Below are 15,933 nucleotides of genomic sequence, written 5' to 3'. Positions count from 1 at the left end.
CCATTTTTCATCAAACACCGCAAACAAAACACATCCACAAGCTGTGTTAGTCAACTGGTTCGACAGGATGCACCGGGAGCTCCTCATGACCAGCAGACAACAACATATCACGTTTTTGCCCTTTCTCTTTTCAAGTCTCAGTCCAATTGACTTCAGTTATATATATATATATATATATATATATATATATATATATATATATATATATATATATATATATATATATATATATATATATATATTACATACACACATATCGTCGCAATCCTGTGAAAAACACTTATGTCCATTTTTCTTAATTTTCTTATTTTTCCGTCCACGTTACAGACATCGAATTAATGTGAAAATATTTTTTTTCCCCCAAATTGGACATAAGTGTTTTTCACAGGACAGCAACGATATATATGAACTTGCATTTCTCCACACCAGACGATTCAATGCGGTTTTCAATACGCGGGGCGCGAAACAATTCAAGGACGCTTTGATTTGAAAGCAAAACAATTCGATTCAAATTTGACTCAGTGGGATTCCGATTGGATTGGACTCAGTTTGCTGCGATGACACTTTTTTGTTGTCATTTCACAGACAAATGTGACTTTTAACGATATATCCCTCCAATAAAAGCCGACTCGATACGTATCTCGATATGTTTCAAAGTGGAACGATTTGATTGAGTTTGATTTGAATTTGGATTCCTTTTTTCAGAAAAATCAATCATTTTCACATAGAAAGTGCTTTTCGGACACGAGCGCAAAACACGGCCGCGCCACCTGCTATCGCTTTCGTGCCGGGGGGCAACGCGTTCTCCATTCGTGTTCATGTTGGACAAACGCAACCTGCTGAATCTGATCTGCGGAGTGCCCTTTTCCACACAATCGCACACGCAGAGAGTACAAGAGGGAGAAAGCAGACACACCTGAGAACCTGCATGTTCTGTTTGAGGAGGGAGACCTGTTGTTACCTGCCTTGAGGCGGGGTCCGCACTCACACACACGCAACAAGGACACACTGGCTCCGCGGCTAAACAAACCAACCACCCCAGCTGTGTGCCACGGTGTGTGCGCGCTTGTGTGTGGACAGGCAGACCCTCCATCAGCATCCTGTCACACACAAGATGTTTATCCAATTTGTCAAGATAATCTTTCCTCAAACTGGCTGCCAAGTAGCCTGCCTCAGCGCTCGCGCACACGCACGCACGCACGCACGCACGCACGCAGGCACAAAAACTCACGCACCTGGGGGAAGGTTCAACCACCGCTCGGCCTGAAATGGAGGCCCTCTCTTCCCTCTTGTTGGCGGGGAGCAGCACACAAAATGTTGTTGCCTTTTGTGAAAACAATCTCCCTGCTATGAAACGATTGATTCTTGCATTTTTTTTTTTTTTTTTTTTTTTTAAATCATGGTCACTTATGACAATACTTGGACTTGGAACTGGGGAGAAAGGAAACAAGGACAGGAAAAATGGAGGATCCATTCGATGCAGAAATACTTAATTTCAGGAAGAAATGGTTAAGAGTGTCAACCATTTTCATGTTTTTTTTTTTTTTTTAGCTAGGCATATAATTTATTGGTCAACTTGATGTTCTTCATGCAAACAGCCCATCCAATTCCAACCAGAGTGACGTTAGAGCTACAGTCACATTTTCTGTTCAAATCGAGATTGCTAGCGGTAACGGAAACTGTGTCAGGCTGTCAACATCAAAGGTAATTGTGCAGATTTATTTTTGCCTATTAAAGTGCCGCTGAAAAGTAGTCGGCCAGTGGCCAAGTGCCAACCGGGCTTTAGCTGCTAGCAGCTAGCTGCTAATAACTAGTCGCTAACGCTGGTAAGCCGGTGCCGTATTATAGAATTTTCGTGAATGACAGAAGAACTAAGTAGCATTTTTTTTTTCTTCGCATATTACAAATAGCGAATGAACACGTTTCTGGAGCGTGTTGTGTTGCTGCCAAAGGCATCGTGTGAACAATGTTTGTGGCTTGACACCAACTTGAGCGACGCCACAACGGCTAAGTCGCGCGTGAGTGAGCCGATGCAATGTTTACATTTTTTTTTTTTCTTTAATAAACGCTTAGTAGATTTACGGTAAAACCATCAGATAAAGAAAGGTAAGCACATCTAAAATTTAACTGTCATCTTGGGTTTGGTTCCCCCTTCAACTATTTGTACTCTACATGCTGCCTTTAGTCGACATAAAAAGAAATACAACAAAGAACATATCAACACAATAAACAAATAACTGTATACCCAATTCAAATGTGAAATGACTGAAAAAGTAAAAGTACGATCCATTTGCCATTGAGGTCAATGTCCACGTGCTTTACAGTTGACTTTTCCATCGGTGCTCGTTCTGGAATTTGTAGGTGACCAACGTTTTCCAGAATAAAGTCTCCTCTCCAGGATTAAAGTTAATGTTGTCACTTTTAGCCATGTAAAAATGGCAACATGATTTGCATAAATAAGCAATAAACACGCAGGCACGAATGCATAATTGCAGCTAAGCTCCGTATGACACACGCGCATGCTTAGACGCCACACGCGCACACGCACACACACGGCGAAAATCCTGGAATGAAGCAAAGCTGATGATTTTCTAATGAATAGTTTCATTGGCCATGCTTGGGATTAGTGTAAAGGGATTGGAGGGGTATATTTACGTGCTTTTAATGATTTCCCAACTTTATATTTAGAGCCGGGCCGTATCAATACCAATCATCTCTCGGCTTGGAAAACAAACCTCGGAGCCGGGCGACGACACAATTACACGCCCCTGCCACACACGCGCACGCACCCACACACACACACACACACATTGGTCTGTCACCTCCGACACCGTCTGCAAAGTTAATGTGTAACATATTAAAGTGTCGTTGGGCGGGAGAGATGAAAGTCAAACGCTCGCCCTTCATCAAACAGACGTATTAGCGCTCTCACTTGAGTTTGAACTATTCGAGGCGCAAAAGAACACACGCCTTCATCTGGATGTTAAAACTCACAAAATGCTCGCGTGGAACGTTCAGAGCAAATATGAAAGTGTCGATTGACTTGAGATGAAGTCCAGGCGGTCCCTTTAGCATTAAAGCCGCATGCGTGGCTAGCACTTCATGAAACAGTCGACAGGCTTCGAGTGCAAAAGGGCAAAATTCGTCTTGCTGCAGTCGTGTGGAATGCGGTTCCGCATCTTATGGCGGAGGAAGGGCGGAAGGCTTTTTATTTGGATTGTTTTGTAGCGCACGGGCACACAAAAAAGTTTCGGGCCGATTGATGCCTTTCCGTGACTGGAATATGAAAAGACCTGACAAATGACATTGTAGCAATGTTTTGTTTATGCGCGGGGTATTCTTTTCAAATGATCCCAATTAGCTCATTGTGCGTTGTAATTGCGCGCGCTCGACAAATAATCAACAAACAACACTCGGGCAGCCATTCCGAGAAAAGTATTTTGTCTGAGTCGAACCCAAGTCTGAAAGGAAATCTGTATTATTTCTACCCTACAAATATCTTGAATTAGACTTCCGTTTTCCTGACTTGGTTATTTCTACTGGAAGTCATTCCAAATTGTCTTGCCTCTACTCGGAAAAGGCTGCTATTTTTTCACAGCCAAATGTCAAAATGTACCCCACAAAGCTCATTGTAATGCAGTCGAACAAATGTATTGATTGAACGCCGGGTACAGGTAAAGAAAGAGTTGTCGTTAAAAATGGAAAGATAATCAAATATCCTCACATATATTTTTTTATAAACATAATACTTCAATATAATAATCAGTGTATAATTGAACTCAGCTATCAAAAGAGTAACTGAAGGCTTGGGTTTCCCTAACCCAAGTGGAACCCTAACCGCAACCTCAAGTCAAATTCATGTGAATTCAAATGCCAAACGCCAACAAAAGTCATCCCCGCCATTTTTACACTCTATCTATTGAAATGAATCTCATGCTCCAATTTAAGCTTGCGTTGGTACAGAAGTTCAGCAAAGTGAATGGCAAATGTCGCATTGGCCAGTAATTTTCCGTTTGTGCGGCGGGCGCAGCGTGGACAGGTGCATGGCAGCCCCACAGCAAACACCCTGGCAAATTGCGCATCAGCTTTGAGAAGCAAAGCCAGTCCGGAAAGTCACAAGGAGCACGTCACTCATCTGAGAGGCAACCGCAAACCACTCATTTCCATTTCTTTTCCCGTTGCACGAGGTGAGCACAACTCCCCGCCTCCCGTATTTTCAGCTGCTTTTGCCCACCTACGCTGTTCAAAAAAAGAATCTCGGGCGGAACTCCCTTTCAGTGTTCTCCGAAGCCAAAAGCATCTCCACACATGACTGCTGCCGCTTTTCTTATCGGCCCTCGGCGAGCATTCCAGTCAAAGGCAGACATTTGACCTGGTGGCAGCGTACGGCTCCCAAACAAGTTGCGACCCGCTCTTTGTCCCTCCCAAACACGACTAGCTTGCGCCGGCCTACGCACTCGGAAGAGCCGCTTTCTTCCCGGGGGGGGGGGGACGCGCAGCCAAAAATCAGACATGTCGTACATCAGGCGGCCTTATCTTTATCTGTGTTGTACTGTTTTGATGAATGTTCGGATGTTTTTCCACAGCACCCAGTGAGGTAAGTAGCCCACACACACACACACACACACACGCATGCGGTGACATAGCAGAGGGACTATAGGACAGGTTAAGCCAGTTTTTTTTTCGTTTTGTTGTTTTTTTTTTCCCACTGGGCTTCGACTAAACACGAGCTGCTTGCTTTGGAGCGGCTGGCACCGTCGCCGCCCACTTGTGCTGGGAATCCCGACATCTCGCAGGGTGCCTTCGTGTCTCCTTATCAACAAGCAAAAGGTGGCCAACAGGGCATTGCCGCTCAAGAATGTGCTGCGCTACCGCTAGCGGGGAACGAATACGAACGAGCAACAATCAAAAGATGGGGCGGATTCAAACAAGCGACAGCTCAAGTACAAGGCAAAGCTCTCGGTAGATAACGCTGGTCAACAAAACATTTTTTTTCACTGGGGGCTTCATGCGTCGCGAAATGTGTTTTTGACACAGATTTGAAAAAAAGGCTTGACTTTTCATAACATCAGGTTTTTGAGATGTTTTCATTTTTTTGTTCTTAAGTTTGGCCAATAACAAACTTGCACAAGATGGATTTTACCATGTGTTGTAATTTAGAACTAAATCCACCTTTTGCTGAACCTAACCCTTAGTTCATAAATACTAGTGAACATATTACTGCATTACAAATAGTTCTTATGAAAATCTAATGTGATGTGAAAAAAAGAATCAGAATCCAAATCGGCGCGAAAAAAAAATCATCTCGAAAAGTTAACTTAAGTTTCTGATTAAAAAGTGAAGTAATAATGTGCAGGCCGGTGTCATTAAAATTGGTTTCGTCTTTATTGAAAGGGTTCTCTGTGAAGTGTTGATTCAAGGTGTTGCCCGTTCGTCTTCAGTATAATAAAAAAAAAAATCTGTTGAATTTACTCAATTTTATTATGTCAGGTGGAATAAAATAAAATCATCTGGATTCAGATACGTTTTTTACGTTTTTTCCTATGCATCCGCTTTAAAAAATGACCTGGATCCAGATGATTTTATTTCATGCAGCCACTTGCCAAAATAAAAGTAAATTCAGAACTTTTTTTAAATTTTTTTTTTTAGTGTAGTCCAAGTTTCATGTCTCATTCATTCTGTTTTTGTCTCTTAGCTAAACTCATTTAGTGGATTCTGCCCCAATAACAGCCTCTCAAATCTTTTGCCTGCAGGTCACCTGAAAGATCTTTAGGAACAACTCAAACATGTCTAAACTGAAAAAAATGCTGTGCATCATTTACCGGTACTCCCTTTTATTTTGTCAAGTGGTTGCACGAAATAAAACCATCTGAATGCAAATAGATTTTTTTTTAAAGCAGACTATACATCTACTTTAAAAATGTATCTGGATGATTTTATTTTGTGCAATCACTTGACAAAATAAAATGGAGTAAATTCAACCCTCATTTTTTTTTTCACTGCACCTGCGACATTTTCAAATTGAAATAAAAGGTTTATAAAGTGATTAAATTGACAAAGTTTGTAAACAAAATTTGACAGATAGCTATGCCACTGAATAGCCTGTTTGTTTGATGTCGATGGAAAAATGTGTGCAGAAACTTGTATACAAAAATGTGCCTCCCGTTTTTTGAACAGCACAATATTACGTCTTCAACGTGACCAAGCAAAACAATCATGTTAAATATGTCAAATATGCACAGGGGGGTTGACGACAAAGTTGCGACGCGGCACAGCGTCTACGCATGTTGTTTCTGCGGCAAGACGCTACGTTATTTTTAGCAGTCGAATAAAGAAATAACTGGACTGCATTTCTACAAAAAAAAAACGAACAAAAAAAAATCTTTAATCTTTGTAATTGGACCACTAATAGTAAACTCAATCTTGTGGCTTACTTACTAATCGTGTCTTGTTTGAAGCCGACAAATGAAGACAAACTTCTCTCCACTTGCAGGCACACGTACACCCGCGCGCCCACGCACGCACACACACACACACACACATCATCACACGTCTGTCTTCAGAGTGAGCAGACATTAAAGTCAGCCAACCTGTTGGCGCGATGAATCGACTGTGGACAGCTGAGAGCGTCTTCTGTCGACATTCTTCACTGGTCATTTTCAAGCCTCGGGGCTGCGCAACCTACAACAGAAGTCAAAGGAGACGTTGGCGACTCATACTACAGTGACGGTGACATTTTATTTTTCATCGGCAAAAGCGAAACGTGTCAGGATGGATCTCAACTTGGATGTGAGGAGACAAGTAGACGGCATTTATGTCGCGACGCACCATGACAGCCTACAAGCCTTTCTGCTGAAATACAAGGAGGAAGGGGGTGGGGGGGGAGTCTTTGGTTGATGTGAGGAGAGCCAAACAATTATTTGGAGGTTACAAAACAAAAATAAGACAAAAACCTGTTGTGTTTGGGGTTGCACTGCCAGATATAATCCCCAAATTCATTACTGGATGAACGAAGGTCAACCGGAATAAAACGGAGGTCTTCATTTTTGGCAATAAAGACAGAAGGAGAGAGTGTGTTTAAAAACCAAAACGACCAAGTCCGAAACCTTGAAGCGCTAAAAGATTTGGATCTGTTTTTTTTCAGCATTGATTTCAAATCACTCCTTCAAACTTTTATCAGCTGACAAAGATCTCCAGAGTGCAAGCTTCAAGCAGAGCAGGAGAGGCTTGACATGCTCTCCGGTAGAATCGATTGTTGGAACGGTCTTCTGACTGGACTGCCTCAGAAGAGCATCAAACAGCCGCGGCTCATTCAGAAGGCGGCAGATCGCGTTCTGACCGGAACAAAGTCATCAGAACGTATCAGAACGTCGGTTGCGAAAGGCAGCGACTTTCAAGTCCTGCTACTGGTCTAGAAATCAGTGAATGGTGACGACATTCAAGAAATGTTCATGGTGAGCTCAGTCAATTAGTGGAGTTCAAAGCAAACATGGTGAAGAAGCATTTGGCTGTTATGCTGCACACAAGTTTTAAATCCATCTTAAAAAAACTGGGCTTTTCCCCATATCTATGATGAAGTTGTTTTAAATCAAAGTGTTTTCCTTGCACTGGACGTTTTAGTTGTTTTTTGTCCCCCCTTGCTTTTAAATGCCTCGATTTGTCAATGCTTTTAAATGTTCTACTTTTGATTATGTAAAGCACAATGCGTGATATAAATAAAGCTGCCTATCCAGAGGGTTTCGTTTTTTTTTTTTTTTTGTTTTCAATTTCACTTTACTTTCAATGAATCCCGACGAACGTGTGGCTGAGGAGGAGAAATCTCGCGGTTGTCATAAATAGTTGAACAAAGACGATCTCAAAAGCGCCTGGAGGGCCAGTCGCAACTTCGAAAGGGGCCCACCGGCTAGAAAAAAAGCCTCCGTCATTGGTTGAATTCCTCACAGGTGTTTTATCAGAATATTAAACAGACTTTCTCTCACTGTTAGCGGCGATTAATCTGTTTTCACATTTTTATGACGGGACATGAGAACGGGCGATCCGAATTCGGGCACGTCGGCATTTATTGATGTTTTAGCACAATTGCTAAAATGTACAGTTTAGCAAATGTACCAAAAAAAAAAAACAAACCAAAAAAACGAGGGCGCCAAGTGAAGCCGAAGGCGCCGCCGCACTGTTAGCTGTGTCATGTAGCGCCACGTAATGGAGCATGACAGCTCCCTGGTTCCCTGGCGACCTTTGGCCCCAATCACAGTGGTGTGGGACCCGAGCCTCGCCGCCCGCTCTTCTCACACAGACACACATACCTCATCACATTGTTTCAACAGATTAGAGGAGATTGCTCTGTCAGACGTGCAGCTTGTGTGCACAGCGCAACCGCTTAGGCACCACTGCCAAGACAAAGTGCCCACTTCCTGTCTGTCTGCGTCGGACTTTCTTTTTTTTTTTTTTTTTTTTTTTTTTTTTTTCTTTTTTCCCTCCCCACTAATTCTTTTGTCATGTTGACATGTGATATCATTTTATTGGTTTATCCTTTTGCGCAAAACGTTTCCAGGCGCGGCCAAGTCATTTTTCGCGGCAACTGGAGAAAAAAAACAAAAAAATGAAGTATCGGATCACACGGATGGATCGGCCGTACAATCATCGAGCAGCCCGCGGTTGTCAGCGCGAGTGTTTGCGAGACGCCCCGGAATACTTGTGACGGAAGCCCAACCAAGCAGAAAAAGAGGCCACCGCGCTCGTACCCTGGTACAGACACTGGGACGCACGAATGGCGGGCGGGCGGGCGGGCGCGCACACACACAAACTGTCAGACGCGCAAGTGTGCGTGATGCAGATGTCCAGTGACAGCTCTCAGCCGGGGGTCATCTGGAAGCAGCTGCCTGGGGGGCGTAGGGCAGCGCGCACGCACACACAGCATGGCCATTAAGAAGGATGTCAGGATGAGCCGCGTGCCTCGTCGTCTGGCCAAAATTTCGAAATGAATTCGGCAACAGGATGATGGATGAAGAAAGGGAAGTCGGCGAAATCTTGACTGTCCCCGCAAGGAGAAAACTTTTGCCGGTAAACATACGGCCGCCATTAACATTAACGGCGGATGAACGTTCGGTGACGGTGAAAACAAAACGGCGGGGGGGGGTCCAGCTCAATCGGGTCAGCGAGCAGTCGACACGTTTATGCCGACTTATGTTCGGACGCGCGTACGTTCTCGGAAACTGGCGAAAGTGTTTAAACACGTTTCTCGCTTAAAAGTCTCGTACATTTTCTCTCAAATACTTTTGGCAGAAGAATAATGGTTGAGCATCCGCATTTATACAGTACACTGTATCATGGACATTGTTGAATATCGTCGGTGTTCTGTGAAAAACATGTCCACTCGTGTCCATTTTTTTTTGAATGTCCTTATTTTTACGTAAACGGGATCGGTACCTGCGTTACAGACAGCGCATTAACGTGAAAATGAAAAATGTTTCCAAAATTGGACAAAAGTGTTTTTCACAGTATATTCACCTTCAATTAATTAACAGCTGTTACAATCCTTGCACACTTGTACAGGGATTCAATTTTTCCTTTTTGATGCTATTGATGCGACGGTAAACTCCTGCCACGTATTAGAAAAATAAAGAGTAATCGACGCCGTCCCTCATGAGATTATTGGAATTGGATACGGATGCCGCAAATTGGCGCGACAACACTTGAAACTGATTGGAACGGAGAACGCATGCTGGTTTTCTCTTTGGATTGATTTTTGTTTGGTTACGCTGATCGTTGACAGCCTCGGCCAAAGCGTATGAGCAAGGCATCAGGGACATGAATCTAGCATGTACGCAAGCACAAAGCCACGTTACGTAAACAGCTGCGTTCAGCACAAACAAATCCTCTTAACGGGCCAGCTCATCAGTAGAATTCGCTAGCGTCCGAAATAACAGGCTAGCACAAAGTGACGAGACATCGCACAACCAATAGCACCTTGACACAAATGCCGCCACAGAGAGGTGCAAACGGCTTCACTCGGCTTTGAGCGCTCTGGCGTCTTTTGCGCCATTGGAGCTCGGCGGCAGCTGGGAGAGGAAGGAGGGCCAAGTGAGATGAGGTAAGCGAGAAGCGGGGTGGGCTGAGCGAGACCGGCAACCCCCGTGGTGAGTGCCTCTCCATTCCCACACCGCAGGTGACCGCCCTCCATCGCTCCCTCCTTCCCCCTCCGCCGGGCTCCTTTTCCCTCCTCCTCGGCCACCCCGGTGTCTTCATCTGCTCGCTTAATGAACACTTTGGGCCACTCCGGGCCCGAGTGTCCCCGCATGGTGCCAGCAAACTGCACTTGTCCACACGCATTCGGTGTAAATACAAATCAAATGGGCAAATTATTGCCAAGCAATGTCGGGAAACGCCGCATTTCTCTACTTTGCTTTTCAATGTCTTCAATTTGTCCGTTTTTTTAACTGCTTTAAATTCATGTATTCATTCATTTAAATGCTGTTTTGTAATGTGCAGCGCTCGGACTTACCTTGTGTACAAAACGCGCCATAAATCTGCCTTGCCTTGCCTATTTCTGAAAGTGTACATAATAACCACCTCCACATTGAGTTCCAAGATCCAGAGCCACTTTCAAGCTGCCTGAAAAAAAAAAAAAAAGGAAAAAAAAAAAAAAGTCTCATGTCGAGGAACTATAAGGCAGGAACACGCAACCAATACAGATGCGCTGCCCCTGCTATCATGTCGAAGGCAAAAGGGAAGCAGAGCTGCTTTCATTTTTTGGGGCTGAACAGGTAAGCTAACGGCGCTAGCTTGTGATCGGCGCCACTTGCCCGAATGCCCGGTGAAGTTATGGGCGCCGAGCTGTGCGATATAACGTTATACGGTAAGGCAATTATTGCATTTTGTTTGTTTTTTGGTTTTTTTTTAATGTTGCTGCTGATCAGAATGCTTCTCTGTTCATTTTTCTCTCCCTCCCTCACGCTGATGTGGCCAAAACATGAGCTCACCTGCTAGTGAGACATAAGGGTTCAAGTTCCACAATAGTGTGTGTGCAAGTGTGTCGGCATTATCGCCTTGATCTGCTGTTTGGGTTTCAGCGGGTTACACGCGGCTGCTGCCAGGGGACTGTGTGATGATTACCATTCATAGAGCCACAATGAGCTCATCTGGCTCGCGCACACAACATCCACATGCACGCCTTTCCACCGGGCTCGCTCAATGCGGACTCACAGTGGCGCACGCGCGCGCGCACGGCAGGACCACCAATGTCACAGGTTGAGCTCACCTTTGTTGTTGTTTAGGAGCAAGTCTTATTTTGGGAGCGCGGTTTGTGGCAGTCACCGTTTCGGCATTACATCTGCTTTCCTTTTGGAGATATGCAGCTTTGATGAATTATAAGCACGTGACTTCATTTGTAACCGATCCATTGATCAATTGCCAGTATAGCGCTTGGAGCCTATTCCAGCGGACACATTCACACCTCAAGACGATTTCGTCTTTAATTACCCGAATGTGAATTGTTTGTATTTTTGCCTTATTTGAAATATGGGAGGATGTCCGAGGACCTGGAAAAAATGCGATCTGCTCGGATTGAGATTTGTTTGTTATACACAATTAGAGATCGAGAGTTTTTGTCAGGGCCGATACCGTTAGGCCAATAATCGGTATTTTTAACCGATATTCATTTTCATTGAATGGAATTTAAAAAAAATACAAACTCCAAATCTGAACATCGTTGAAGTGTCTTTAAGCCTATGTTTATTGAGCAACTTTTCAGATTTGCAAAATGATGACGATCTATTTGTAATCTTAGACCACAGACATCTTTGTAGTAAAATTCTAACAAAAAGTTTGGGAGCGCTGCCAGCATGTCTTAAAAAGTGAAATGAAAACTTGAACAAGTAAATACTGTAGCTCCCGCTAGTTTTCCATAGTTAAATCAAGCTTTCCAAAATTTCAAAACAACCGAAAAGTTCAACTTGCTTTCATTTCAAACACAAACCAAAGGTGCAAAGCGATCACGCGGTCTTGCAAAGTTAACTGAAATCAGTAGTTCCCCGAAGTTAGCACAGTTTTAATTAATCTATTATTCAGTAAATTGATCTACTATAATTCAGATTTTGAAATAAAGCTCTTGCCGATATTCGTCAAGATGCCAAATATCAGCCCAGCTATACCTATTCGCAAAAAGCAGTCGCTAAATTGCGTGTTGACTTACTCTACAAGATTGCGCAAGCTACAGGTGGAAAAGTGGTGGATATTTTAAAAAGGTTTTGTGCCTTGGGTACAACAGCTCTGCTGATTTTCACCACGGATTTTTTATTTGGGACCACAAGTGATGGAATTGGAAGTTGTTAGCGGAAGAGGCAAACAAGAGGAAATCTGAAGAGCCCCTTTTGCAAAGTAACAAATTGAATTTGGGGGCGAGGAGTGAGACGAGTGGAAGATTTCTAGCGGTGTGCAGCATGTGCGCGACAAGTAACACCTTGTTGAACAATCATAAGTCATCTGGAGCTGTCACTTGAAAGCTACGTGCAAACCTTGTGAGGTCAGCGGGAGGAGGAGCTTCAAGCCTCCGGCGTGCCCCACATATTATGTTACCATGGAGATCAGAGTACACATGATTCTCACAGAGAAGCAACTAAAAGCTGCATGTGTGGCCCGATAATCAACAGGACACACGCCGGCCGGCCGTCATGAGGGGAAATTAAGGAGGCGGACAGGTACAGACCAATCAATGTTGTTCCTTTTTGGCCTGTACACTGACATTTGGTATCATAATTGTTCATCAAGTTGCACTATATCAAAAATCTTTATTCCATGTTTCAGAGTGAGGCGCCATTCATGTCAGCCTCATTCATGTTCCTAAGAAAAAGGTTGTCAGAAAAAACTAAGTAGTACTTTTAAGACAGCAGATTATTCGTCAATTAAAGAGGAAGTCCAACGTTTTTTTTCCCCCAGAATATGTTCTGTGCAGGCCCACGACTTGAAACAACTGATACATGCGGCATCTTCTGATAAATATTCCATTTGTGGAATAAGAGTTAATTCCACCAGTTTTGGAAAATGACATCACAGTTACTCGGGTAACAATCAATCACGGCTCAGCTTCAGAAAACAAGCGAGCCGTGATTGGTCGTTACCTGAGCCCTGAGCAACTGTGACGTCATTTTCAGTCGATAGAAGTGACAAGATGGCCGCCCCCTGAGATGGATAAAAAACGGCCGGATCAACTCTTATTCCACAAACGCAATATTTATCAGAATGCCATGTTTAGACTATAGCAAAGGCGCATACAACATATTATTGCAAAAAAATGCTGGGGGTTGACTTCCCCTATAAACATTGCGTAACTCTTAACATGACTGTAATTTACAGTTAAGCAGCCAGATAAACAATGATGAAAAACCAAAGTAGTGCTGTCTACTGTAAACCAATTCAAGGTCCTCTCTAAGTTATCTGCAAAAAAATGATGTCTGCAGTAAAAATTCACCCTCCCAAAATATGCCTTTGTGGTTTTAGACTTTAGATTGGTCAACAATTGGTAAAAATAACACTTGCCAAAAGTATCAATACCAATACCTGTAATAATATAATTTGATTAGTTAAAAAAAGGTGCAAACGTCACACAGGAAAGCCTGAGAGCACAACTTGGAACCACTCGTACGGGGTGACCCCAAAAAAAATGGCCGCCAAAAGAAGATTTGGAAATTTGAAGTGGATTTCTGAAGACAAAAAGGCCAAGGACCATAATGTTTTAACGTGATGTTCGAAATACAATAAACATCTCAAGTTGCATTTGATTGGGTCCAAAAATTCTGAAATGATATTGAAAGTTGGGGCCTGTTTTTTTTTTTTTGGGGGGGGGGGGGGGTGGAACACCTCGTACAAGTGTGTCATGCTGCCTCCGAGTGCTGACTAACCAACTAATGAAAAGGAAAAATTACCACCTTGGAGGAGGCAATTATTGAATTAGTTTCAAACTTCAGTCCGAGCACTCCTCATGTTTCACGCCGCGGATAATCTTTCTAGTGAGCCATAATCCTGTGCCTGCGAGGCCTGCAAAAATGGACGTGTTTTGCATGCGTGTGTGCGTGCGTGCGCGCGCGCGCGACCAAAGAGAGAAAATGAGATGAGCGTGAGTGTTTATTTTTGTACATGTGAGCTAGTGCTTGTGTGCTTTCTCTCTTCCCCTCCCTTCCACACCTCCCATCCGCCTTTCCCCCCCGCCCCACAAACACTCGTCACGCACACACGCACAAAAGCACACGCACACAACCTGTGCGAGTGTTTTCAGGTGTATTTTGTTCGGAGGGAGGTAGCGGAATTGGCAGCATTATGAGCCTGAGAAAACCTCTGATCTCTAAATGCACTTGTTAAAACCCTGCTGCTCGAAGGAGGGCTTGCACGCACGCACGCACGCACACGCACACACACGCAGGTGCGCTGCGGCCGTGTGAGCACAGCTGTAGTCGCGCACAGCGTGTCAAACTGTACAGGAAGCTTTGGTTCACGCGCGTAATGGGCCAGTGTGTGAACCTTGCTGCAGCTTCTTTGATGAGGACGACGGGAAAGGTTGTTCTTGTTGTCGCTGCAGTGGATCTAATCCTGCCTGCTGACAGAAACTCGGCCAGAGCGCTTCCTCGCGTACACGCGCAAAGAGGCGCGCACGCACAAACACACGCTCAGCAGACGGCAAGGCCTTGGGAGGTTGACTTGTTAATTACAGAATTGATGTGACGGATGACCTTTTTAGGACGTGGCATTATTTTGGGGTTATGTTGTTGGGATGAAACCCAAAAATATCTTCCATTGGTCAACAGCGCTTTAACCAGAGATGGCTTCATGTGTCCTTAAACGTAATTTTTTTGTACGTCGGGATTTGGAGATATTTGCATTTTTTGATTCTTTCAGATTGATCCGGAAAAGCTTTAACGGAATATAGATTTTACCATGGGACTCGTGGCACTGACATTTCAGAAAACAAATTCCACCTGTTGCTGAACCTAACCCGTAATATATACCGACAGCAATTTTGGACGTAGTTTGCCAAATTTTGTGGTAAACAGGATAAAAATCACACTCAACAAATAGTTCCACAGTGTTATTTTTTTTTTTAAATAAAGCTTTATTAGTGACACAGGCGGCCAGGTGTGGGTAATATTTTTCACCATAAAAAGATGAACTTGTACTTTGCAACTATTGCTTTCCTCCGCCCTTAAAGCAGCACTGGGCAAGAATTCGACTTAATAAAAAATGTTCACAACTCTTTTGATGAAACATTGACTTAAAAGAAGTTGAATGGGACTTTGGTCCAGCCCCGTGGGGTGTCAGAATCGTTTTTACTGGCACTAAGCAACTTTGAGGAGAATGGTTGCAACCCTGGCACACACAAAAAAAAAAAAATGTCCTGAATTGCTTTATGGCGTACTCACTTCCTCCTTTCCCTATAAGGACGGAAGTCGATTCGAACGTCTATGCGCTATTACTGGTGTCACGACAGAAGCGCCAAAACGAACAAAAAAAAGAAAAGCGTTGTTTGAACAAAATTAGATTCATGACCTCATCGCTATTGATCTTCCACACAGCCACTGAAAATAAAAAATGTCATTCAGTCCAACTTGCAGGCCAGCGAGAGCTCCGGATTTGCACATATAATGAACATGTATCCACTGCACCTCGCTTTTATAACGCATCCGGTAGGGCCGGAGAACTTCTTTTACACGTTTTATCCGTGCGCCCAATTGTTGTCCATTGTTTGCCATTTTCGCAACAATGTACACTGGAATTGGTTTTATGGAGTTGTTTTGTTCCTGATTTAGTTTAGGGAAAGACATTTACTGTATACAATGATGACGGTGATACGAATATGATCATCGTCATTTTTTTTTTTTATTATTGAAGGAGAATTCATATTATTTGCTAAGTAAGGAGCCGTGTTTTTGGCTTGAACGCTAACAG

At 43.6% G+C, this 15,933-nt stretch overlaps 1 long non-coding RNA gene across 1 annotated transcript in view; it reads right to left on the bottom strand.

Annotated features, from left to right (window-relative positions):
- Window positions 1-6,247: 6,247 nt before the first annotated feature.
- LOC147139192 (uncharacterized) overlaps window positions 6,248-15,933 on the bottom strand; it is a 58,909-nt gene continuing 49,223 nt past the window's right edge. The window contains exon 3 of the long non-coding RNA XR_015088883.1: window positions 6,248-6,681. This is a non-coding gene — a long non-coding RNA (uncharacterized LOC147139192). The remainder of the gene's footprint in view (window positions 6,682-15,933) is intronic.

Source organism: Filicampus tigris, chromosome 12, assembly GCF_054856515.1.
Source record: "Filicampus tigris isolate MCC_2025a chromosome 12, RoL_Ftig_1.0, whole genome shotgun sequence".
Lineage (NCBI taxonomy): Eukaryota > Metazoa > Chordata > Actinopteri > Syngnathiformes > Syngnathidae > Filicampus > Filicampus tigris.
The sequence above is the reverse complement of the archived record's forward strand: the minus strand, read 5'-3'. Positions and strand labels throughout refer to the sequence as shown.